This window comes from Rhipicephalus microplus, chromosome 3 (assembly GCF_043290135.1).
Source record: "Rhipicephalus microplus isolate Deutch F79 chromosome 3, USDA_Rmic, whole genome shotgun sequence".
In the NCBI taxonomy this organism is placed as follows: Eukaryota; Metazoa; Arthropoda; class Arachnida; order Ixodida; family Ixodidae; genus Rhipicephalus; species Rhipicephalus microplus.
Window position 1 is genome coordinate 81,915,317 of NC_134702.1, and position 27,110 is coordinate 81,942,426.

Sequence of the window (27,110 nt, forward strand, 5' to 3'; positions counted from 1 at the left end):
GCAGAAATTGCGGAGTCGGCGTCGGCATCATTGGTTGTGAGTGATAAATCATCATCTCGTGCGTGACTGGAAAATAGAGAATAGCGTAACGCAAATAAATTACAAATAAATAAATATTCCGGGATCTTAGCAGAGATTGAACCTGGGTTTTTCGCGAGGCAATTGGGTGTTTTACCACAGAGCCACACGACTGGTGGTAAATACAGTAAAAGTAACTTCCTCGGCTGAAAATGCCGTGAAAGCAACTTTCAGGCTTCACAAATACACGGGTTTTTTCACAGTACAACATGTACTGTGAAACATGTATGTGTGTACTGTGTGTCATATTTCACAGTACAACATGAAATAATGTAAGAATAATGCGTCGTACAATCGTGCATTGCCATCGCATGAAAGAACATGGCATTATCATGTTGATTTCATTGTTTAAAACCATTACAAAAGGCACACACGCTGCTGCGCCTGTTTCCTTAAGTCCACGTAGTGGGTGCACAGCAATTTTTGAAAATACCTCATTCACTAAGTGTTAGAAGTACGCACTACGAACGGGATATCGCTATTGTGTTTAATTCTTAAAGAGAAAGCTTAAGCATGCCCTAATTTAGTCTCTCAAGCAGCAACTCGCAATCGTATGTCGACAAAAACAAATAGCACGGACTCCTATTTTGGGCAATCTAGATATTTCATCAGAGTATTTCAACTAAGATAACACTAGCCCCCGAGATGGGGTTTGTAGTGGAGCGCCTAAGCGATGCGCTCAAAGAAAAGCAAACCTTGTCGGGACTCATATACGCTGACGACATTGTGGTCCTGGCGAGAAACAGTGGCGACCTGCATACCCTCATTACCTCATCTGCTGATACTTTGATGTCATTGGGACTACAGTTCAACACCAAGAAATCGGCGGTGGTCAAGTTCTCTGACCGAATGCTTCCTGGTTTGCCGACATTACCAGGTTAAGGACAGCTCCCTAAAACTTCTAAGTACCGATACCTCGGGGTGAACTTCTGCACACAGCCTGACTATACAGCACGGCTTTCTGGGCTGATTCTCTCCGCTGTATACAGCGGAGAGAATCAGCCCAGAAAGCCGGCCAAGTACTACGTAGGAGGTGCCTATGAGGTTGCAATCATCCCATTATGGTTCGCGAACTATGGAAGGCTGTACACGTGCTGGCACTCACTTTTGCCAGTGCAGTCAGTTTCCCCACTGTGCAGATCTGGCAGTGGCTTGGACGTAGTGAGCGAGCCCTAGGGCGACTGGCTCTGGGCTGCCACGGCCACGTTTCCAACTAGGCAGTCCAGGACGACCTGTGTTGGTCTTGTTTCAAAGCGCGAGAGGTACACAGAAAGCTGCATTAAGAAGGGCGATTACGCCTTATGCAGCCACAACGCTGGGCACGGTGAATCTTTGATTACATACATCGACACGGCAAAAAGGTAAAAAGGCGGCAATATCGCAGCGGAAAATATGGCTTCTACGTGAATCCTGAGCAGGAACACACAGATCGAAAGTGGGCCAAAACAGTCAAGACTGCGGTACGACTGGCCAAGACTGACATGTGGCGGCGAGGTATAAAACAGAAGAGTACACTGAGGATCTACTTGAAACAGAAACAAGAAAACCACGTTAAAACCTCTTTGTCGACAGTGTACTTAGCTGCCTTTTCTTCGAAACAAGAGCCGGACCTCTCAGAACTCTAGCATATCACCGGCGCTTCGATGAACACGTGGGTGACATAACGACATAACGTACCGGGTGTGTGTGGCACCAAGCAAGAGGCCACCGAACACTTGCTTGCGAACTGTCAGGGCCTTACTCCAGCGCCTACAGATGACACTGCCTTACGACAGGCGCTATTCTTTTCATCCACTCCTTGAGGCTAATGGTGGTGGTTTGGCTAAGACCATACAACGACTCAGCTAGTGGTGGACGATCGTGCGTCCACACTGACTCGTCACCCTCCTCATGAGCATATACATAGACAGTGGTATGTTAACGTGTGGGTGCAAACTTTTCTGTGTACGCTTGTTCACAGCGGAAGCTCTTATGACAACACAACGCGGTTCACGTGCGGCGCCTTAGTTGTATGCTGCCGCCACCGCCGGTGTCCGTAACTACTATCGCACGAAATAGGAGAAGAAAACAGTAGTAAATAAAAAAATATCAAGAACACAAAGGGATTCGATCCCGAATCACCTGCGTGTCAGGCCAGTACTCTACCACTGGGACACGCTTTTTTTTTCTTTATTCACCGGTGCTTGGAACTCCTTTCCGATCTGGCCTTAGGCAGGCTCTACGTCAGGAAGGAATCGTGGTAATATGAGTAATGGCGCGTTTTATAATCATGAAAAGAACAACCCGGCGCCACAACTTTCGAATTGCGTCACGAGTGGGTAAGTATTGCATAACTCCTCTCTCTCTGTCTATTTATTTATATGTATTTCTTTGATTCTCTCTACTTCTCGCTCTTTGTTTCTGTGCTATGATCTTTTCTTTCCCTCCTCCTCAACATTACAACTGGCCTCGTCTCCCTTAATTTTCCTCTTTCTGCCCCTTACTAAACTGTACCGTAGAGTGATTACAGCGCTTTACGCTGTGCTATATAGGAGGCTGCACGATATCACTGTGCTGTAGAAGACACGGCTACGCTTTCCTACGCTACTAGATAACCGAGTGGTTACAACGCCAGCCATCGAATTAGGTACGCTGGTTGAAATTTCGCCTCGCCAAGTATTTGCGTCTTTGTCTTCTTTTCTATTTATTTTTCTCTCTCCTGTTTCTCTCGCCCATCAGAGTTATTTCGTCTCGTGGCCGAAAAGTTAGCGCACGTTTGATAGTAAGGAAGCGAAAGAAGATGAAGATAGCGCGTCCATATTCAAGGTGATAATTTGCAATGCCCATGGCCTATTGTTGGCGCGCCGTGAAATCCAAGTTGGCTGCGGAGGGATGATCACCCCGTGAACTCGCATTGGAAAAGAGAGGACGCGCGGATGTACTTTCGTGCCACTTTCACCGGATAAACTTTTGATCGCCAAATAAATGTATATCTGACCAAAGTACTTTCCCAAACTATAGGTACTGCTGAATGTTCGCTACCTCATTGTTGGCCGCAGTGCAAAGAGTGGTTGTGTCAGCTGATTGACCATGCATCAACGATGCTTTGCGTAGTGTGTGTGCTACAGAAAACTGCGCAAACCAGAATTCAAGTATGGACTGAACGGTACTCCATACTTTGTGCTGAGCTTGCCTGACAAATTTGCCGCAGTAGTAGACCACTAGCGAATAGCGTGCGGTTGCGGCTGCACACGTCCTAGTGTTCAAACCATAGTGATGGTTTGCAAACATATTACGCCATCATCATCACTTGCGCTGTAAGCATTACAGCGCTTTACGCTGTGCTATATAGGAGGCTGCACGATATCACTGTGCTGTAGAAGACACTGCTACGCTTTCATGCAGCTGCTTCTTAAACGGTACACAAGATTTTAACTTCCCATTTAGTAGCGCTTGTGTCAAAGCTATGATCAGACTCCAAGAGTGTCCAATTGGCTGCGCTCGGACGCTGCAGGTTTCATCGGTGCGATCAAAACAAGGATATCAAAACAAATACACGCGTACGCTATTGGCAACGTCGAAATTGTGAAAATTTGTCGAACAACGTCGTTTGGACGGCAGCGGTGAAGTGCAGGAGACGTTGCCGTGAACTGTAGTCGTAACTGCATATTTCATTGCTCTAACCATTTCGCTTCGCTGGTCGAGCTCGAGCGTACTGGTGGCATGCGCCGTTCTTCAATATTCACTATCATTGAGCTACATTCATTGCCCAAGAAAAACTATGTTTTTTTTTTATTCTGAGCTCGCTGGAGGATATTATACAGTAAATACAATCATAGTGACTTACGAGCGTCGAAAAAAAACATTAACGCACGACGGGGCGGGAGGTGCAACTCGCTGCTCGTGAGCTAGCAGCTGATCGCTCATCGTTGCTGTCATGATGATTCTGAGCGTGTTAACAACCATCTACGTCCATTGAAAAATCCTCGACGTCAAGACGGTTGCTTTGAGCATCACTGCTGAAAGTACTCTGAGCAATTCTCTCCGCCGAATGGCTTCGATAGAATCAACAACGCGTCATTGCACAACCCCAACATGGTGTCACTCGCCACGTTTATCAGGGAGTACGGAAAACATTTCGCTCCGATACCAGGCAAGAAAAAAATCGCTTGCAGTGTGCTACCATGTATTAATGAACGTAAAAAAACACGTCGTGCAGCGTAGCACAAGGTTTGGAAGTGCAAATTGTGGCCTTCACTACTTTTAGCTTGCAATATGTTTTGTAGTGAATGAGTACCATAACATCATCATCATCATCATCATCATCATCATCATCATCATCATCATCATCATCAGCCTGACTACGTCCACTGCAGGACAAAGGCCTCTCCCATGTTCCGCCAGTTAACCCGGTCCTGTGCTTGCTGCTGCCAATTTATACCCGCAAACTTCTTAATCTCGTCTGCCCACCTAACCTGTCTCCCCCTAACCCGCTTCCCTTCTCTGGGAATCCAGTTAGTTACCCTTAATGACCAGCGGTTATCCTGTCTACGCGCTACATGCCCGGCCCATGTCCATTTCTTCTTCTTTATTTCAACTATGATATACTTAACCCCCGTAACTCCGTAATCATGAGTTGCAATTCGTCCCCTGAGTTACTCAGCAATGCAATGTCATCGGCGAAGCGCAGGTTACTAAGGTATTCTCCATTAACTCTTATCCCTAACTGTTCCCATTCTAGGCTTCTGAAAACCTCCTGTAAGCACGCGGTAAATAGCATTGGGGAGATTGTGTCCCCCTGCCTTACACCCTTCTTGATTGGTATTCTGTTGCTTTCTTTATGAAGCACTATGGTAGCAGTTGATCCCCTGTAAATTTCTTCCAGAATGTTTATTTATACTTCATCTACGCCCTGATTCTGCAGTGTCTGCATCATGGCTGATATTTCTACTGAATCAAACGCCTTCTCTTAATCTATGAAGGCTATGTATAGTGGTTGGTTATACTCTGAGCATTTCTCTATTACCTGATTGATAGTATGAATGTGGTCAATTGTTGAGTAGCCTGTTCGAAATCCTGCTTGTTCCTTTGGTTGATTGAATTCTAATGTTTTCTTTACTCTGTTAGCAATTACCTTTGTAAATAGCTTGTATACTACAGAGAGCAAGCTGATCGGCCTGTAATTCTTCAAGTCCTTGTCATCCCCTTTCTTATGTATTAAGATGAGGTTAGCGTTCTTCCAAGACTCTGGTACCCTTCCCGTCAGGAGACACCTCGTAAACAGGGTGGCTAGTTTTTCTAACACAATCTGTCCTCCATCTTTCAGCAGATCTGATGTTACCTGATTCTCACCAGCAGCTTTGCCTCTTTGCATGCTCTCCAAAGCTTTTCTGACTTCTTCTATCATTACTGGTGGGGTGTTGAATAACTGCTAGTTCTTATAGTATTAAGGTCTTGGTTGTCTCGGCTACTGTACAGATCTCTGTAAAACTCCTCCGCTATTTCAACTATCCTATCCATATTGGTAGTTATTTTGCCTTCTTGGTCCCTTAGTGCATACATCCGACTTTTGCCTATCCCAAGTTTCCTCTTCACTGCTTTGACGCTTCCTCCGTTTTTTAGAGCGTGTTCCATTCTCTCCATGTTATACCTTCCTACATCGCATACTTTACGTCTATCAATCAGCTTCGAAAGCTCTGCCAGTTCTACTTTGTCTGTTGTACTTGACACTTTCATGCTTTGACGCTTCTTAATTACGTTCTTCGTTTCATGGGAAAGCTTGCCAGTGTCCTGTCTAACTACCCTGCCTCCAACTTCCACTGCACACTCCGTAATGATACTCGTCAGATTATCATTCATTGTATCTACGCTAAGGTTGGTTTCCTCACTAAGAGCTGAGTACCAGTTCTGCAGCGATACTCTCATACCATTCTATGGTCACTACATCGTACCTTGCCAACCACTCCCACATCCTGCACGATTCCTGGGTGTGCAGTCATTATAAAGTCTATTTCGTTCTTATTTTCGCCATTAGGGCTCCTCCATGTGCACTTGCGGTTTTCTCGTTTGCGGTAGAAGGTATTCAAAATCCGTAAATTATTGCGTTCTGCGAATTCTACTAGTAGCTCTCCTCTGGCGTTTCTAGTGCCGATGCCATAATCTCCTACTGCCTGGTCTCCAGCCTGCTTCTTCCCTACCTTTGCATTAAAGTCGCCCATCACTATAGTATACTGTGTTTTTACCTTACTCATTGCCGATTCCACGTCTTCATAGAAGCTTTCAAGTGAAGCGTCATCATGGCTTGATGTAGGCGCGTAAGCCTGTACTACCTTCATCTTGTATCTTTTATTCAGTTTAATTACAATACCTACCACCCTTTCATTAATGCTATAGTATTCCTCTATGCTGACAGCTATGTTTCTGTGAATTAGGAACCCCACTCCCAGTTCTCTTCTGTCTGCCAAGCCCCGATAGCAAAGGACGTGCCCATTCTGTAGCGCAGTATAGGCCTCATCTGTCCTCCTAACCTTACTGAGCCCTATTATATCCCATTTAACACCTTCTAGCTCCTCGAATAGTACAGCTAGACTTCCTTCACTTGATAAGGTTCTAGCGTTAAACGTTGCCAAGTTCAAGTTCCAATGGCGGCCTGTAGTCCAGAGATTCTTAGCACCCTCTGCTGCGTTGCAGATCTGACCGCCGCCATGGTCAGTTGCTTCGCAGCTGCTGGGAACTGAGGGCCGTGAGTTATTTGACGTATGCATGTGGGAGGTAGTGGCCAGATACTGCACCAGGGTGGCCAATCCTTCTCTGGTGAGGGAGTGCATTCCCGGCGGTGGTTACCGGTGAGGCCGCACCCCAGGCCTATTAATGCAGTTCCATCAACACGCGGATTTTTTTTTTCGCATGATTACGGATCAACTGCTACCATAGTGCTTCATAAAGAAAGCAACAGAATACCAATCAAGAAGGGTGTAAGGCAGGGGGACACAATCTCCCCAATGCTGTTTACCGCGTGCTTACAGGAGGTTTTCAGAAGCCTAGAATGGGAACAGTTAGGGATAAGAGTTAATGGAGAATACCTTAGTAACCTGCGCTTCGCCGATGACATTGCATTGCTGAGTAACTCAGGGGACGAATTGCAACTCATGATTACGGAGTTAGACAAGGAGAGCAGAAAGGTGGGTCTTAAAATTAATCTGCAGAAAACGAAAGTAATGTACAACAACCTCGGAAAGGAGTAGCGCTTCGAGATAGGTAATAGTGCACTTGAAGTAGTAAAAGACTATGTCTACTTAGGGCAGGTAATAACCGCAGAGCCTAACCACGAGATTGAAGTAACTAGAAGAATAAGAATGGGGTGGAGCACATTCGGCAAGCACTCTCAAATTATGACAGGTAGATTGCCACTATCCCTCAAGAGGAAGGTATATAACAGCTGTATCTTGCCGATACTTAGCTACGGAGCAGAAACCTGGAGACTTACAAAGAGGGTTCAGCTTAAATTGAGGACGACGCAGCGAGCAATGGAAAGAAAAATGGTAGGTGTAACCTTAAGAGACAAGAAGAGAGCAGAGTGGATTAGGGGACAAACGGGGGTTAAGGATATCATAGTTGAAATAAAGAAGAGGAAATGGACATGGGCCGGGCATGTAGCGCGTAGACAGGATAATCGCTGGTCATTAAGGGTAACTAACTGGATTCCCAGGGAAGGGAAGCGGGTTAGGGGGAGACAGAAGGTTAGGTGGGCAGACGAGATTAAGAAGTTTGCGGGTATAAATTGGCAGCAGCAAGCACAGGACCGGGTTAACTGGGGGAACATGGAAGAGGCCTTTGTCCTGCAGTGGACGTAGTTAGGATGATGATGATGATGATGATGATGATGTTATGGTACTCATTCACTACAAAAGCACTGACGAATGCTATACGCACGTAACACAAGGTGAGTTTTAACTGAAATGGTCAGACGTTAACGTTTACCTATTCAATGTGGCCATAGAAAATCCCGCGAAGCTGATATATAAACTCTGCGGGCCATAAAGGAAAGCACGAGTTGCCACGTATTTTCACGAAAACTTCGCGTCACGCAAGAACGTATGAGATTTAGTGTGTCACCGAAGGTCCTGTATATTCCCGGATGCACGCACCCTACAAAGTTGTTTGTGTTCGTTTTTTGCTAACTCGTAGTACCCCTGAAAAAGGGATCGTTGGGAGCTTCTGCCTACTTATCATCCTTGAGAGAACGCTCCTGAACTCCACTAGGTGGCGCGACAGTCTATGAACATTGCGAATAATTTTCTATCTACGCACACGGAAAACCTCGAGAGAAACAGCTCCGTTCTAAAAGAAAAACTGCGTCGTGCCATACAATACACTTGCGTCTCGTCGGCACAATTGGATTAGGAAGATTATTAGCCACGTCGATAACCGTAGAAAAAGTCGTAGCAGTGAATGTATTAGTGGAATTGGAAGCCGAATACTATATGAACTTCACGAAAATTAGGCCCAGTTGTGTTCGGCGAAACGGTGTTTTTCAAGTTCGCCAATTGGAAAAAACTCCCAAGCATTTCCCCGAGAGTGAACATGGTTAAGTGCGAATACACGGGGTGATGCTATGAGGGGTATTTATTAATTCGCACTATTATAATTATTAATCACACTATGGTGCCTTTATGGTGTAATGGTTCCTGGGAATCGCAATTTGATCCCACGGGGGGGTGGGGGTGAGAATTTATTAGAAGGCAGAGAGGTCGGCCTGAGCTAGTTCGCTCTAGCCTGCTACTCTACACAGGGGATAAGGGAAAGGGGAAAGAAAGAGGGATGAAGGGTAGTTTACGTTAACTCACTGGCGAATGCCAACGGGTTTTAACTTTTCTCCCCCTCCCGACCCGCTCTCGACGGGAGACTGAGAGAGAAGGCGGGCGCGCGAGAGAGAGGGGTGCGCGCGCAGCGTCAGCGAGCGAGGAGAGCGGAGGAGCGAGCGAAGGGGGAGGGGGTATAAGGCGCATTACTGACACCGATATCAGCGTCGCGTCCGTGGCTTATTCGGTAGAGCGTCGCGCTGCGGCCCGCCAAGTCCTCTTTCTTTTAAAGATAGAGAGAAGACTGCGGACGCCGCCGGCGGTGGTGCATGATTTGGGGTCGCTTATAAAGTGTATTCACACTTAAAACGTAAGAGCCTGTGGACACGGCATTGGCTTTGCTAGATGCATGTCGCTTATGTCGAACCGTGGTTTTTGGGTGACGACGCCCGAGAAAACTTCGATCCACGCCCATTCACCCCATGCAAACTATCCAGCGAAACTGGCTAGTGTTGCCCCGGTGCTTATCTCAAGATGAGATCTATCGAAGTGTCTTCTGTCGTCGCTTTTGATATCACCATCACCACTAGCAAGATACGCATTCTTCCACTGTTGAGTTTAGTCCCAATAGCAAAACGGATATCTAAAGGATCTATATAATTTCATTGGTACGGATTCGTGCTATGGCGGGTGCCATCCCAAGCTATATTTGATAACAAAACCTCAAACTTCAGTGCTTTATAGTACTATAACTAACATCTTTAAGTATTCTTATTTTCATTGAACAGTAACTGACTTAAACAGCCTATACCTCTTAGTAGACTGATCAGCATGAACTTTGTGACATTCACTACTACTTGAACTTAGTCATTTCTCTATCAAAACAATCTTCGATTTGTTTTCTGCAGTATTTGTGCTTTGATAAGGCACTTTTGCTATTCAATTATTTTGTATAGTGCGTTTTTTTTTCTGTACAGAATTTTTCAGTGTACTTGACTAGTTCATAGCTTCACTCTGTAATGATCCTATTCGTGCATTTATGTTGATACCGTGCAAACTTTGTACTTTTTCCTGGTACTTTTCCCTCCTGCATGGCCCATCTAATCCATCTAGTAATAAATAAATAAATAAATAAATAAATAAATAAATGAATAGCAACTAATTTATGTACGGAAGCTCTTCGAGATAGCGCATGATGGCATTGTTGTCCATTATCGTTCCTGCACTGTCACGGACCACCACAATTTCTATCATCCAGCCGTTAACAGTTACGCAAACAATAAGGAGAAAGTAAGGGTTTTCAATCTTCCTCAAAGGCCAAGCAGAGCTGAGAATCGAGAGAATCCTGCGAAAATGGAGAGTTCAATCCATTAATAGCGCCAGTGCTAGCTCACACACGTATTGAACATAGTTGTAGTATACAGACGCGTTGCGCTGTTCTCGCCTTTTCTCTAGACTAGGGTTTAGGATTGGGCTGTGCATAACACACACCCGTTGCCTTCCGAGGAGTAACTCTCTCTGTCAAGCCCCTCACCGCGTGTTAATGTGAATGGTGTCTCTAGGCTGAATGCACGGCACGAGGACACGCAAAGCGCTCGCAAGTAAGAAGTCACTGTACGCATGGAAACCACCCAGCGCTGACATTGCACATTTATTATAATTTTTTTAATATTCATGTCCTTACGCCTAATTGAGATAATGCTTCGCATGCGAGCCGTTCATACTGATACGCCGCGCTGCTCACTACACCGTGTTCACGTGACAAGAAGAAACAAATAAAAGAAAAAATCGCTGTGCGCGCTAGACAGCTCGGGAAGTGGAAAGTACACGAGTGTGAACGTAATAAATGATGGAGACAATAGCTCATCCTGTCACTTCAAGGTGCAAAAAGAGAAGAATAGGCCTTTTCAACGTGCCACTTTCTTGCGTCTTTTCACTTTTGTTTCTGTTTCACGCAACTCAATTTAGATATATGCTTGCTTCTTTACCAAAAGTTCTGGAAACCAGCACGTTGCCGGCCTCTCCCAAACGTTATGTTGCTGCTTTAACCATGTAATTACTTTCGCTATTTGAGGTAGAATAGCTACCAACAACAGTAATCGATGTCCGTGCCGCACGTGGAAGAACATCTAAACCCTAACGCAATCTCATGTTTAACCCACAAGGTAGTCCTCTGTGAGTGTAAGAAATACGCATCAGAGAGACAATCTCTGAAGATGGGCTTAAAAACGCAACAGGACACAAATTTGGAGTTAAAAAATATTCAAGGCCCATGGCAGAACACCTCTAGTGCGTTAGACTCTACAAAAGCGCTACTGACATTCTTACGGGCCACAGGCTTGAAAGAAGCGTTGTAAATAGTGCAGTGCGCGTAAGTGACTTTATGTGCTATGTGACTGTTATGCGTGTATGTAATTGCATGTGTTGTGTGTTTATCATTGTATATATCACTGTCATCACCCAGCAACTGGAGTAGCCTGTCAGGAGAAAGACCAGGCAAACCTCTCCAACTTCCCATTACAATAATTATCTCTCTCGCTCTCTAAACCACAAGGTATTTGATCGGCGGATGACGTTTTTCTTTCTGTCTTTAATGGCCCTCTTCATATTACTTACTTTTGCGGCACTTACTGGTCATGTTAATTTTCTTTGTGCTTCGAGTTGTCGATTAGCTTGCACCCAAGTTATGTTGTACTAGCCCCATGGTTGGCGTAGACAATAGGTACAACATAATAAACTTGACAACCCTCACCGCAGGAAAAATGCCCCTTCGATGTTTCGCCAATAAACATGATTGTGTGCTTGTTGTGGCCACTATATAGATACTCGCTTTTTTGCTGTACCTTATATACATCTTCTATTCTTGTTGTCAAACGAAAGGGCAGGAGCGCCGTCAAGCTGCTGCTGCGCAGCTTTTTGCTCGTTGCCCTTGCAATTTCTTGGCTTTGCGCTGCGAAAACAAACAGCAAAATGCGAAATAACCTTGGAACTTTCTGATCTCATATGGTCACTTAACTTCCTGCCTCCCCATCACACGCTAGCCTACTCTTACAATCTGGGCTGTTACATTCATAGTCCTGAGTTTATCTTGTCTTCTCTCTACACGCAGCGGTCTTGCCCATTAACTTCTTGGCTACAACTGAGATGTCCTGAACACCCACTTGTTCCCTTATCCGCTCTGCTCTCTTCTTTTCCCTTAAACAGCAGCTGAAGTGGTTTCCGGATTCAGCTATACTTCAAGGTTAACAAGAACTGACATCATTCTCAATGATGTCGTAATTATTTCCGCGATTGTCGCAGGAGGAGTTTTAGAATACGCGCACACAAAGTTGCTCTAGCTCCGGCCTGGCGAACGCGCCCAAAGTGCGGGCGTGAAACGAACTAACGGTAACTACGTCATCTTCACTTCTCTAGACGGAGCGGCACTGCACTCCTACAGCACATTCCTACTACTCAACGATCCCAACTGCGAGATCACTGTAGGTATGGAGAAAGTTCCGCGTCGAGATTACGATATCTTCCATAACGACAAACAGGTCAGTGCAGTGTGAGGAAGTGTCACCCGTATCTTCAACCGGGGCCTACGGGATGATTTTCGGTTGCGTGACATTGACGGAGCTGATCGCAGAGGCCTCTCTACAAGAGTGCTGCTGTGGCAGATGAAGCACTATGCCGAAGATAATGTCACAGCTTTCACTCAGCGTCTCCAGAAACGCTGCAGCCGCAGCCGTCGTTTTTCAACCAAAAAGTATCATTATTGTTCACTTTCAAGAATTCTCACATCGATTTTCGAATTCAGTGGGAATACAAATGTGGTCTCGCACTTCAAAGCAATTTCGGTAAAAAAATTATTACAGCTTCTTTTTAAGGCTATATTTCTTGCCCTGATTCGCTACGTCGTCCTGAATTTAGGTGATGTGTGGGGAACCAGTTTATTCAGCCAGGCTCGAGCTAAATCACGCTGGTGATGATATTTACAGATGAAGAGAATGTACAGGTGATGATGTTATCAAAAAGAATAAAGAGTCATTCGCTTTTCGCGCTCACACTAATTTCCCCGCGCGGCAAAAGCGGCCACCTGGTCGCTTAGCAGTATTATGAAATGCGTCGTACATAAGGCTTTAAACGAGATACGTGCACTATCTCTGTTCCTCGGCAACAACGATTGGGATTAGTGTTAAGAGGAGAAACGTGGTAATTGACAGGAGATGTCTGTTCGACCACCGTGTAGGGCCCAATGAAGCAACTGATGAATTTGTCGCATAGGCCGGGGACGCGTAGTGGAGTCCATAGAAGAACTTTGTCACCAGGGGAAAAACTCACAACATGGTGAGACGAATCATAGTGAGGTTTTCGAGTGTCTTGAGAGAGGCCGGTGTTAACATGGGCGTGGTGACGGCAGTGTGCGAGACGAGATAGAAATTCTTCAGAGAAAGGAGCCGTCGAGGGTCCAGGGGCCGAAAGGAAAGAGACATCCAGAGCGAAACTCGGCGAGCGACCATGGACGAGAAAAAATGGAGAAAAGCCAGTAGTGAGTTCAGCAGCCGTAATAAAGGTGAATGTCACGAAGGGTAGAATTGCATCCCAGTTCGTGTGGTTGGAGTGAATGTACATGGCGATCATGTCCGATAGGGTCCGATGAAACCATTCGGTCAATCCGTTGGTCTGCGGGTGGTAGCTAGAAGTGGTCTTGTGAACAGTGTTTGAGGCACGCAAAACTTGCTCGACAATGGAAGAGAGAAAGACTTTGCCACGATCACTCAGGAGAATGCGTGGAGCTCCATGACGCAAAAATATGTGGTGAAGAAAGAAATCGGCGATCTCAGTGGCAGTCACAGATGGTATAGAAGCTGTTTCTGCGTAGCGGGTAAGGTGGTCGACGGCCGTGACAATCCAGTGATTCCCATTGGATGATGTAGGAAGAGGGCCATAGAAGTCGATTCCAACGACTTCAAAAGGGGAGCCGGGACAAGGAAGAGGTTGCATTAAGCCAGCCAGAGCAGTTGTCGGTCGTTTTCGCCGTTGGCAATGGACACAGGAGGCGACGTACTTAGCGACGGCTGAAGAGAGGCGAGGACAAAAACAACGACTTTGTATTTTGTCGTAAGTTTTCTGATAGCCTAGATGAGCGGCGGTTGGATCCTCATGAAAGGCTTCCAGAACTTCACGTTGCAGAGAACGTGGGATGACGGGTACCCACTTGTTGCCATCGATGTGGTAAATGTAGCGACATAAAGCATCACCGACAAGCTTAAATTGTTTAAGTTGTCGATGGAGTCTGGCGTTTGGAGAAGTAGTAGAACCGGTCAAGTGGTCAACAATAGTGCGGCAGTATGGGTCGACACGTTGTTGTGAAACAAGGACAGATAGGGTGGCAGGTGATGAACTTAGCGCTGCGATTGTAGAGGTGCTGTCGTTTTGGAGAATCGATGATGAGTGGCTTTCAGCACCTCCACCACTTGTGAGGAACCGGTTTATTCAGCCAGGCACGAGCTAACTCACGCTGGTGATGATATTTACCGATGAAGGAGATGTACAGGTGATGATGTTATCAAAGAGAATAAAGAGTCATTCGCTTGTCGTGCTCACAGATGATACAGTGACCACCGTTCAAAGGTGTGACACCGTTGCCGGAATACACAATCATCGCGATTGATTGATATGTGGGGTTTAACGTGCCAAAATCACCATATGATCATGAGAGACGCCGCAGTGGAGGGCTCCAGAAATTTAGACCACCGCGGCGAGGCAATCAAAAACTAGACCACCGCGGCGGGGCAATCATCTCGAATCAAATCTTTCATCAATTCGGAAACTTTTTTTTGTGGATTCCGTGTGAATCGCTTCGTAGAGCCGTGATTACTGCGTCGATAAAATTCTGTCATCACTAATCCTCGGGCCACGGTGCTGACTTTTTAGAAAAAGCATCTCCCACATTCAGCTAGTCTTAGTCATGCAAAACATGGGAAATTAACAATGTGGAATCAATATGGAAAGCGACTATCGAAGACAGCGACGGTACGCACAAAAAAAAAGAGGGGGATGGACGTATGAAAGTGGCATAAAGCGCGTTGCTGGAAAAAGAGCATATGAAAGTACAAAATGTTATAACAAAGCTATGCTTCATCTTCACAATATTCTATTTAGTCCAGCTACTGGTAAAAAAATTTTCAACTTCTGGCGTCTACCGCTTTCGTAACGTTTTTTTTTTTTTTAGATTGTGAACATGCTAACAAAAATTTCTTTGTATGTTCATTCCTACAGATGTTATGGATAAAAATGGTGAGTCGTAGAGAACAGTGCGGAGATTATGTTTTCATAAACAGTCCGAAGAAAACCACGAAATCAATCGCACATTGTGTACTGGACAAGATAAACTTCGGTGATTATGAATTCACAAGTACACTGCACTAACCTACTTTTCCCGCGGTAAGTCTCTAACAGAATAAAAACGGATGCAAAATAAATTTCTACTCGAGATTTCCTGAACGTTGTGTTATCATCTAGTGACAAAGTAGCGAGCGAGTGTCTTATTTGGTTTTTTTTTTTTTTGAAGTGTGGTTTCATTGTGTGGTTTCAATTTAGTGCGGAAATTATTTTGCGACTGTCAAGAATTTCTGTCTGAAGTAGTTACTCTTAGCAGCGTACAAAATGAGAGCACAATAAACTTTTAAGAATTGAAAAGCTGCGAACCGACGATGGTTGTGAAGAGCCATGACGTTGCAATTCCTCCCCTCCCCCCCACGCTATATCAACGTATTTGAACACATTTTCTGAAATTCATTATGCGTTTTATTGTACCAGTTTTTCGTCATTCCGACATCTTGCCTTCTCTTGCTTAAAGTATTGCATGCCCGAAACCTTTCTTAGTTCTTGCTTTGCTATTGCTTCTGAGCGTTTCCTTCAAGCAATCATAAATAACGTGCCTTTTTTGCTTTACATTTAAACTAAGTTCTTTGGTTATATAGTTATCGCTAGAGAGACTTCAGAGATTTTAAACTTGCGGGATGTTCCAATTTTCAGTAAGTTATGTCCATTTAGCTAAAATAGAGGAAAAAGTGGTGACCACTACATGTTAAAAAGCACATTTTCGGGGCTTAGAAAGAAAAATATTCATATGGAAGTTTACTATTCGGGTTGTATACAAAAAACGAACATGTGATGGTTCATTTTTTACAAGTTGCGGCTATGATATATGTATCGGAGCCCGCTGGTCGTGTTGCTTTAGTATGCCACCTTCCGGTAACTCGCATATTTGGCAGGAAGATGACGCGTCCAGGAAAAGTCACTAGGCCCCTTTTGCATTCGCCTAAAATGACTGAATGGCTACAGCCATCAACATTTTTCTGCTTTGCCTGCACCCCTCTCATACAATCCGAAAGCCTTCTGCACATAACGTCGTTTTGCATTGCCTCCAAGATCGCAGGCATTGAAAAGTTTATCAAACCCCATCCGGTGTTGCATAGACCCCGTGATTAGCCCCCCTTTGACCAAGCGACGATGTCAGGAAATGACGCACGACGTTCCCAAGTGACGTCATATTGGCATTACGATGACATCGTAAATGACGCCGTGAATGTTTGTTATGTGCGACAGCGTAGAGACGTCATTGTGTGATGATTGTCACTATTTTTGCGTCACTACGTTTTGCGCCTCCCACATCCGCAAGCTCTTGTTGCTTTTAATAATTCATATTTCATTTTCAGCGCCTTCGGCGTGCTTTGTATGTATACAGTCGTACATTCGTGCCCAATGCAAGTTGTAACGTGTTGTCTGTGCTGAAAGTGGCGCCACCACTGGGAAGTGGCAGCTACATAGAAAAAATTAGTGAAATCAACACGTTTCTCACTTGCTTATATTTTCTAAAGCAATTTGACATATGTCACTGTCACTTTTCATGTTTGAGACCCTTCAACCATAACCACCGTGATGCTACTCATATTGAGCGTGACTGTGCATAAAAGACAACCTCCATTGCCCTCACGCCCACTACTGGTGGCGAATAAGATTGCGCATAATCAACTCAATGACGTCGAAACCACTGCCGCCAGCATTTTCACTAGCAAAAACACCACCATTGCGATGGTATCTTAGTTTTCTTCTGCGGATTTCTACGTGGGTTTTGTGGCAAGTACACGTTCAAAATGACGGTGCAATTAAACGCAGACACAACGTGAGCCACTAAAGCGACAGAGAGCAGCGACTTTATTAAGCGAAAGAAGACACACCCTCGGAGGCAATGAGCTTATGGTACTAAGCCCACGCTTCCAAGATTCCTAATGCGCACTTCGCAAACGGACTCACGCTTCCTTGCTCTAATCTGTATCACCTTTGAAGACTTGAGAGCTTAGTCGGCGCTCTTTCGCATCATCACCAACGTAATCAGTGTCCATGTCTTCGTTAATGAAACGTTGGTATCTGGAAAACAGCCGATAGCTAAAAATTGAGGAGCTCACCATTTATACCAGAAAGCAATTATATGATCGGGGGCAGCACGTGGGAGAAGGAGCTTCGGGAGCAGACGCCGCATCATCTTCAGCTCAAGGGCAACATATTTGCATATTAGATGAAGTCGAGACGTTGTACTTGAGGCGAGGTCTCTTCAAGTAGAAGCCTTTTGCAAGCGTCGTTCTTTTAGATGCGGAGCATCTAATACTCGAGGCTTGTAGTGCGGCGCCGTCCGCAAGCTTCCTCCTCCTTCTTCCACCATCTGTGCATCCCTTCCTCCTCTACATATCGCGCGCGTTTCACTCCTCCACCATCTGTGCACCCTTCCTCCTCTACACAGCGCGTGCGCTTCTCCTCTTCACGAACATTCGCTAGCTGTATAATGTAGCGCGCATGCGCCGTCACGCTTCGTAAAACATCGGCAGCTGACGCGCGCGCATGCGCCGCCGCACTTCGAGAACATCGGCAGCTGACGCGCGCGCATGCGCCGTTGCGCTTCTCCCCCTTCTCGAACATTCGACAGCTGACAGTGCATGCGCCGTCGCGCTGTATATATACTCAAGGTCGGCGCTCGCTCGCTCAGTTGCCGCTCGTCGGTTGGTTTGTACGGCGCGTCGACGTCCAAGGTCGCGGTGAAATGAATTCCAACGAATCCACAAACACAATGATCGACGTCCCTTCGACCAGCGCCGCCCTTTCGCATACGTGTGTACGTGTTCACTCATTTAACACCCCCTCCTACAACCACGTTAACCAATTAGGCATCGACCCAAGTAAGTCGCAATTTAACACCCCATTTCACAACCACGTTAACTAATTTTTAACACCCCGTTAACCAATTATATGCTCCGCATCCTCCTCAGTGTTCCCCCGAGAGAAGCTGCGGGCAATTTTTTTCTGTGTGCATCTTATTTTAGTGTGATTTTTTTCTTTGGACCAGTGAAAAAGATGGTATAGGACATAGGAGTGCATTGCGTTTTTTTAAAGGCAATTTTGCATAAGGGCCACTTCAGGTCTGTGTTCATTGTATATGTATGCTTAAGGAGTAGCAGGAAGTTTTATAAAGGGATAAATTTGTGAATTCGATCTTGTTAATTTCGCATTTTCTCGGTGTTAAACTCGCAGCTTCATCCTCCGCCTAAATTTAGTAGCGTTTGTGTGACTCGATTTCAAGGGTTTACAATAGGCCTCCTCGATCTGGCTATACTTTGTGGACGTAGTTCATAAAATCTTCGTGTCAGTGCTGCCCCAGTTTCACTAGCCTTAGTTCCGCACCACAACAGCTGTTTTGCTGCAGCGGTCAAATCGAGGGCAAAAGTGCAGCGATACCTTGCACCACTTGCACGGGACAAGTACTTTGGGGAGGGGGTGGGGAGCTAGGGTCTAAGTGCCAATGAAATCATGCAGCACAATGTCAAATGGACCGCAGAACTGCTGGTGGCGTGAGCTGCACTGGCCGAGTAGAGCGCCAAAGGTCAGCACTCTTGAACTGGTGCCAAAAGTGCATAAAAACTCAGAAGACCTAAGAGCACAGAGAAGTAATACTGTAGTACCTTCTAGTAAATCACAATACAAAATTCGCTTGACAATACCACTTACAAGATTTATTAAGACGGCAAGCAAAACCATAAAAGAAAATCTGCACATTTTAGTCATGCATAAGACTGAAGAAAATGTCTCACGAGTGCTTCATAAAAGAAAGAAAAAACTTTTTTTTAGAGTACGAAGAGATGTTCTAACGGTCGTACTCGAATCGGTTCAGCGAGAACAAACAAAAAAGTACATGCCGTGGTGAGATCCCAATGGCTTCCACGGCTCACCGATTATGGGTTGGATCAAGAATATATTGCGAAGCAGCGCTTTCTTTTTTTCCTTTGTTCTGTTTTTTTTCCTTGGGCTCTGTTACGCCGCACTCTCCAGCGTGTTTAGTTTTTCGCAGCCCTGAACTTTTCTCTCTCAAGAGCTTGATGCGTTTTGTATATGGGGGGAAGGGGGCGTAATATTGAAGAGAGATACAGGTAAGACGGTAAAAAAAATTATAAATAAAAGGGGTTATAGCTTGAAGTCCGGAAAGAGCTATAGGCGCATGTACATGGTTCCGCTTCTTCTTGGACCTGTTCTCCCCCCCCCCCCCCCCAATGCGCGAAATGGCACATGCCTCCATTTCCCTCCAAGTGACACGTGCGAAATTTTGACAAGGAAAGCGTTGAAAAAGGAAGAACTTTCGAAAGAAACAACGCCGTTCCCTCTAGGCAAAATGGTGAGACGAGGGCAATCAAATCAGAAACAAAAGCAAAAATATCGGATGAGAGAGCTAGGAGCGTACATAGAACGTAATAACCGCGTTGGCTTTGAGGTTTGCCATGTCGTAACCACAGGCTGTAGTATGGTACATATACACCCGTGCTACGGAAAAGCGCCGCAAGATACAGCGGTGAAGTAACAACCAAGCGACGTGTACTTCTGCCTTCATTTGCAAGTGGCTTCGTCCTTGCGAGTTTCTAATGCGTCTTCTTCTTCATATTTCATTCTCTCTCTCGAAGGGCCTCATGATGACCCTGCTTTACAATTCTATGCAAATGTCAGCTATACGCAGGCAGCAAAAGCGTAATTTTTTTTGTTCCTGGGTCCAGCTCCCACTCTCCGCTTCTCAAGCACATCTAAGTCGGCCATCCGCTCCGCAAACGCTGAAATCACACGTGGCATGAGTTGTCTGGTATTACTTTTTTTTTTGTGAGGACCTCGGGGAAGGGATCAAGCTATCGTCTTTATTCTTCACTCTCATTTAACTATCATCGATGCATCAGTGGGACGGTCAACAAGAGACCACCGAGGCACCATAGATCATTACCGCCTTCTTGAATATTGTATGCCTGCTCTGGTTCGCATGCGGCTTTGTTTCCCAAGCCACTAGCGTCCTACAGCTGCAAACATGCGATACATTCTATTCTGTTTTGCCACGAATGTTGACAGACAGACAGACAGACAGACAGACAGACAGACAGACAGACAGACAGACAGACAGACAGACAGACAGACAGACAGACAGACAGACAGACAGACGTACGGATGAACGGACAGACAGATAGGCAGGCAGACAGACAGACGGACAGACAAATGGACGCACGGACAGGCGGACGACCATACAGACAGGCGGATGGACGGACGGACGGACGGACGAATAGATAGATAGATAGATAGATAGATAGATAGATAGATAGATAGATAGATAGATAGATAGATAGATAGATAGATAGATAGATAGATAGATAGATAGATAGATAGATAGATAGATAGATAGATAGATAGATAGATAGATAGATAGATAGATAGATAGATAGATAGATAGATAGATAGATAGATAGATAGATAGATAGATAGATAGATAGATAGATAGATAGATAGATAGATAGATAGATAGATAGATAGATACGCTGAAGGTCGCCGAAGTTCGCTAAGAAATGCTTCGCATTTAAAACAGCACGTCAAAGAAAATGTGCATTTTCAGAAAAAAACGCTATTCTGTTTTCCCATTCCATTTTGGAAAAGATTTGGGGTCTAACGCTTTTCACGGTTCCTGACTTCCCAATGGAAGACGTTGTCGTTCAGAAAACATGCCGTAGTTTCGTAACCACCTACGGTGTACTATGCAGCTCAGCGTGACCTCTGATGTTTTTCGTTGAAGCAAATAAACGGCATGATAGCCACTTCACTCGATATTCTATGCGAAATTACCGGCATTCATTAGTCGCGTAAACACTCAGCCAATGGGAGAGTAAAGCCAAAGAGATCTCATTAGTCGTATGAAAGAACTCAGCGAAGAGGAGAGGAAAGCCAAAAAGATATCCGACCAACCACCAAGCCCATCAACCGGACAGACACAAGCAACAGAATAAACGCATGTTCATTTGTATGTAGGCTATGCGAGAGCTTGGTGTACAGAGGCAACGTGCGAACCATCGAGCGAGAGTCACCACATGCACGTTGTATCCCAGATATCGATTAAATTTTTGCAAATGTAGGGTATATATTAGGCCTGAGGCTGGTTTTCTTTGATTTTCACGTATTAGGAAAGACTTTGTAAAACTCGAAACGCTGTTGGTTGACACAAATGTGAAAGCCTAATTTTCCCCTTTACCAGAATAGATTTACTGATTGGTTGTTCAATCGATCGATTGGTTAATCAATCGACGACCGATCGATGATCTTACTTCGACAAACAGTGTACAGAATGAAACAGAAGTAGTGCTCAACTGTGCTATATCGAATCATCATTTGAGCGAGCGATCAGAGCTTGCGGACTGCTGTATTTCGGTCATCTAATCCGTCTACCTTTCCTACACAGGCCACGCTGCTGTATCTACGGGTCGATTACATATCGCCCTCCTGGTGAACCGGCAATCCGTCAACTTCAACTCGTGTGTTGCAAGCAACTGGATTCTATCAACAACTGCTATCTGCTGTCTCCGCCACTGGTGTCGCTGCTGTGCCTGTATTCAGGATACTTAAGCTGCCCCGTGGCCATCCAGCAGCATCATTTGAGCGAGCGATCAGAGCCTGCGGACTGCTGTATTTCGGTCATCTAATCCGTCTACCTTTCCTACACAGGTGATTCAAGCGCCTCATTCTTACGTTTTATTCTACTTTATTTTCCCCCTGACTGCAGTGCTCTGATCGCTCGTTTTAATATGGCTCCTACCATTGCATCGCTTTCCAAAGAGTTTGAAGACTTTAAGGTGTCAATTGAAAGAAAATTAGCTAGCGTTCATAACACGTTGGAATCTCTAAAATCTGCAGTGACTGGGTGTCATCCTGAAAGTGTGAACAAGCTGCAATCTGAGATCGATGACATGAAAAAAGCCATGGATTTCATGAGCAGTAAGTTTGAGGCTGCAAAGTCGGAAAACAGCGGCCTCAAATCTGACAATAAGCACCTAAATGAAAATAATCAGATGCTGCTGCAAAAGATTAGACATGAGTACCAACGCGCGACATAAATAACAAAAACATCATTGTGCGCTTCTGCTCACGCGACATGCGCACAGAATTTCTGAAGAAGGCTCGGAAATTCCGCCCAAAAACAGACTTGCTCGGTTTTTCGGCAGCGCAGGAAAAGCCTATATATGTTAATGAGCACCTGACGTCTGAGAATAAGCGGCTCTTTTCTAAAGCACTTGCTCTCAAGAAACAAATGAAGTGGGCTTTTCTGTGGACTGACAATTGTGTTAATAAGGCAAGACAAACTCTCGATAGCGTAGTGCACAGAATTGTCAGTGATGTCGATCTACATGTGTTCAACTCATAGGTGTGAAATAACGTAAGCTTGAAAAAAAAACATCATGGCTTATTTTCTTCCGAGTGACTTTAATACCATTTCTTCGCAGAACTGGGGTTTTTCTTCGATTGATTTCAATGCTCGTAGCCTCCCTAAAAATCATGACAGTATTACCACTCTACTAGCTTCCCTTAATCATCAGTTCTCGGCTATCTGTTGCTCCGAAACTTGGTTATCGCCTGGTCATGGGGACTTGTATGGCTTTCCCGGGTATGTAAGCGAATATGCTCACCGAACTGATGATCGTCATGGTGGCTCCGCCATTTTTATATCAAACAACATTCTGTATAAAAGGCGCAACGATTTAAACCTAAATGTGGCGAAATGTGAATCTCTTTGGTTGGAAATCGATCTGCCGGGTCTTTGTCAGAATCAACGAAAAACTATTCTTGCTACTGTCTATCGATCCCCTTCCAGTGACCCCTCCGCTTTTTGTAATGCGCTTCATCTCTTGCTTGATAAACTTACTACTGAGCGCAAAAGTATAATAATTATGGGCGATATGAACTTTGATTTACTAGATTTCTCTAACCATTCTGCTCTCGAGTATAAGACTTGTTTTCATAGTTTTGGGTTTAAATCGCTAATATCTGTACCAACACGCTGTTCTGATAACGATTCACGGTCATCAATCGATCACATCCTCACAAACATTGATGACGTCAGTCACGCTGGTGTCATTGAGAGTGACATCACAGATCACTTTCCTGTATTCCTATATTTTGAACAGGTCATCACTTGTAGCAACATAATACGTCAAAAGTATCACTTTGATTCAGACAAGTACTGCATGCTCATTGCCGATGAAGATTGGTCCAGTGTATATGCCGCGAATGATCCTGAAGAGGCCTTGACCAGGTTCTACGACGCTATTTATTCAGCAGTTGAGCATTCAACTACATTGCAATCATCTAACAGACGCTACTTCGCCCCACGGTGCCCTTGGTTATCACAATCACTGATACGATCTCTTCGCAAAAAAGAGAACCTATATAAAAAGACGAAACGTCAGCCTTTTAATTCACGCTTGAAATCACGCTATAAAACTTACTCGAGCACAATAGCCACACTTTTGAGAAAGGCTAAACAAAGTTATTACGAGCGGGAACTACAGAATTGTGGACATAACTCAGGGAAAAAATGGCAGCTTTTAAAAGAATTTTTAAATTCCACTCAGTCGCGCAGAAAAGTGACCTCTATTCGTGTCGACAACGTCACCCTCACTGCGGCCAGTGACGTGGCCAACGCCTTTAATGTACACTTTTCCACTAGCCTAGACTATGTACTCAGACTATGTAGCTCCGACTACTCATCAGTCCGAATAGCTCAGACTATGTACCTTTGTTTTCTCACAGCCCTCAGTCGATGTTTCTCTTTCCTACGTGTACTTCTGAAATTTCCTCAGTTATTTCTAGATTAAAAACTACCGGAGCTGGGTTAGACAACATTCATTCAAAGCACATTAAACTTGTAAGATATCTTGTAGCTCCTATATTAAGCCATGTTTTAACTGCTGTTTGAAGAATGGTGTTTTCCCGGATATATTAAAAGTTGCGAAGGTAGTGCCAGTATTTAAAAAAAGGTGATACCATCAGTATGTGCAATTACAAGCCCATATTTGTCCTTCCCTTCCTAGATAAAATTTTGGAAAAACTAATTGAAATAAGAATATCTAAATATTTAAGCAAATTTAACATACTTTCTCCTTGTCAGTTTGCTTTTAGGGCTGGTCTTTCCACTGATACTGCAATTGCCTGTTTCACTGACAAAATCAGATCATTCATTGATAATGGTAACATCGCAGGATCTGTCTACGTCGACTTTACTAAAGCATTTGATAGTATTGATCATTTCATCCTATTTCGCAAACTCGAGTACTATGGCATAACTGGTCCCGCATTAACGCTATTACAGAGCTTTCTTCTTAATAGGTTGCAGGTGGTCTCGGTCGATAATTTCACATCCAGTCCCAACCCCATTACAACAGGTGTTCCGCAAGGTTCAATTTTGGGTCCATTATTATTTTTATTATTCATAAATGATTTACCATGTTGCCTTAATTATTCTTCTTGTTTACTTTACGCTGATGACACGACTCTTTTTTCTCATCACTTGGATTTAGCGACTCTCGTGTCAAGACTTCAAGCTGACCTTAATTGTCTTGTTGACTGGTGCAACTGTAATAGATTGTTGATTAATCCTTGCAAAACCTGTTTTATGCTCTTTTATTCACCAAACAAAAAACTATCATTTATTCCTTACCTTAATGTGAACTCAGTAGTTATTCCTTTAAGTGATCATACGTCATTTTTAGGAGTTATAATGGACACACATCTAAAATTTCAGCAACATATCAATTCTGTTTGTAAAAAGATTTCGTACAGTATCAGAGCATTGGTCAAGTCACGAATGTGTTTTAACATCAAAACTCTCAAGGCATTGTATTATGCATTCATACACAGTCATCTCAGTTATTGCATTACATCTTGGGGTAATTAATATTCGGTGCACATTTGGCCGTTAAAGGTATTGCAAAAACAAGCAATTCGACTCATAACTTTCGCTTCACGTCAAGCGCCATCGCATGAGATTTTTCGCCAGCTTGACGTATAACTGATCTCCCAAATGTACGTTTACAATGTGTGTGTTTTGTTTTTCAAAATTTTCCACCGTACCCTCACTATCGACATCTTTCCTATTACCTTGTTGGATAATTCCAATAATACTAGATTCGCGGTCGCCCATAACCTGTTATTACCTAAAGTTCGCACTAACTATGGAAAAATGAGCTTTGTTTTTTCATCAATTTCATTGTGGAATTCTTCGTCACATGATGTGAAAGACTTAATGCAAATTCATGTTTTTAAGAGGAAATTGAAAAAGTCTCTATTAAACCTATAACTGCTGGATTTTGTTAAGTTTTGATATCTTGCTTTGTTTGTAGAAAAAAAAAAGTTCAAAATGTTCTGTGACTTCCTCTTTCGATACTCATATTTTAGCTTTTTCATTGTAATAACATAGGAGGTCCCGCCTACGGTTTACTACCTTGGGACCTCCTCCTGCATACTTACTCACAATGTACACTTCTGATGCTAATAAAGAAACATTGACTGATTGATTGATTGATAATATATCTCTATAAAATGGGTCAGATATTGGTAATCAATCACAGTGAATAGTGATTGGCTTTTACATGACCAATGACTTTCATAGGCATTTGCTCGCACAAAGGAAGGCTAGTTCATTCGTAAACCTAGAGTAGATGGGAATATTGAACACTGTTCGGCAAAGCAGATTGATTGGGCATAATACTAGCCCCCATTATAAAAAGGGTATAGCGCATGCTGGTAAGGGCACACTTCACCCCACCACACTCCCTTACACAACACCATACTTTGGTGAACATGTCTCTTCAGGCACCCACTCATCACGATCGGCGCACAAAAAAAGCACAAAGGACACAAGATACTGCACGACGATCGCGTCTTCAGACACCGTTGTTTCGAGTCAACTTGGGCTATGACTATCGTAGGGGCCTCAAACACGTGGTCCGCGGATGTTTCATATGCAGCCAACGACATCACGAGGAATAAAGTGTTTGCTACTTTGCCATATCATGCTCGAGTTGTTCGATTGCTCGTTTCGTACAATGACGCTTTCTTCGTATAAGATATACACACGGGACTGGTCTCAATCACTTTATTTCTGAAGCACCCAATAGGTGACCTCGTACTAAAACTCTATCGCTGAAATGTGCCAGGTTATTTCACAATCACCGTACAAATTTCCATCACTCTGGAGAGCAGTACCGAGATGTTTTTTTTTTAATTGTGACGTTAAATTTCTTTAATAATAATCTATATCTCAGATATGGTAAAGACGTTCTTTCAAATAGTATAGTTTTAGGCGACATGTTGTCCACCCCCGCCCTCTTCCCGTTCCTGCTTTACGGCCCTTGCTGTAAAGCAGGGCGAAATTCGGTCCCTTGCGAGACCGAATTTTGTGTCTGCGGCGCTCAAGGTGAGTTGGGTTTGAGACCCCTCGCCTATCGTATACCGCACCCTGCCGCAGCGGTCTAGTGGCTAAGGTACTCTGCTGCCGACCCGCAGGGCGCGGGATCAAATCCCGGCTGCGGTGGCTGCATTTCCGATGGAGGCAGAAATGTTGTAGGCCCGTGTGCTCAGATTTGAGTGCACGTTAAAGAACCCCCGGTGGTCGAAATTTCCGGAGCCCTCCACAACCGCGTCTCTCATAATCATATGGTGGTTTTGGGACGTTAAACCCCCCATATCAATCAATCAATCGTATACGGCCACGACGCGGCACAAACATGAATGCTTACTGAGTTAGGATGAACCTGCCTTGAACTAACCATGTTGTACGTCTCGTCTCGGTCAAGCCCACCCGCACGGCATGGTTGAAGGCGGCGCAAACCTGGCGCACCTTCTCAGCTCAGGCAGCCCTGGCAT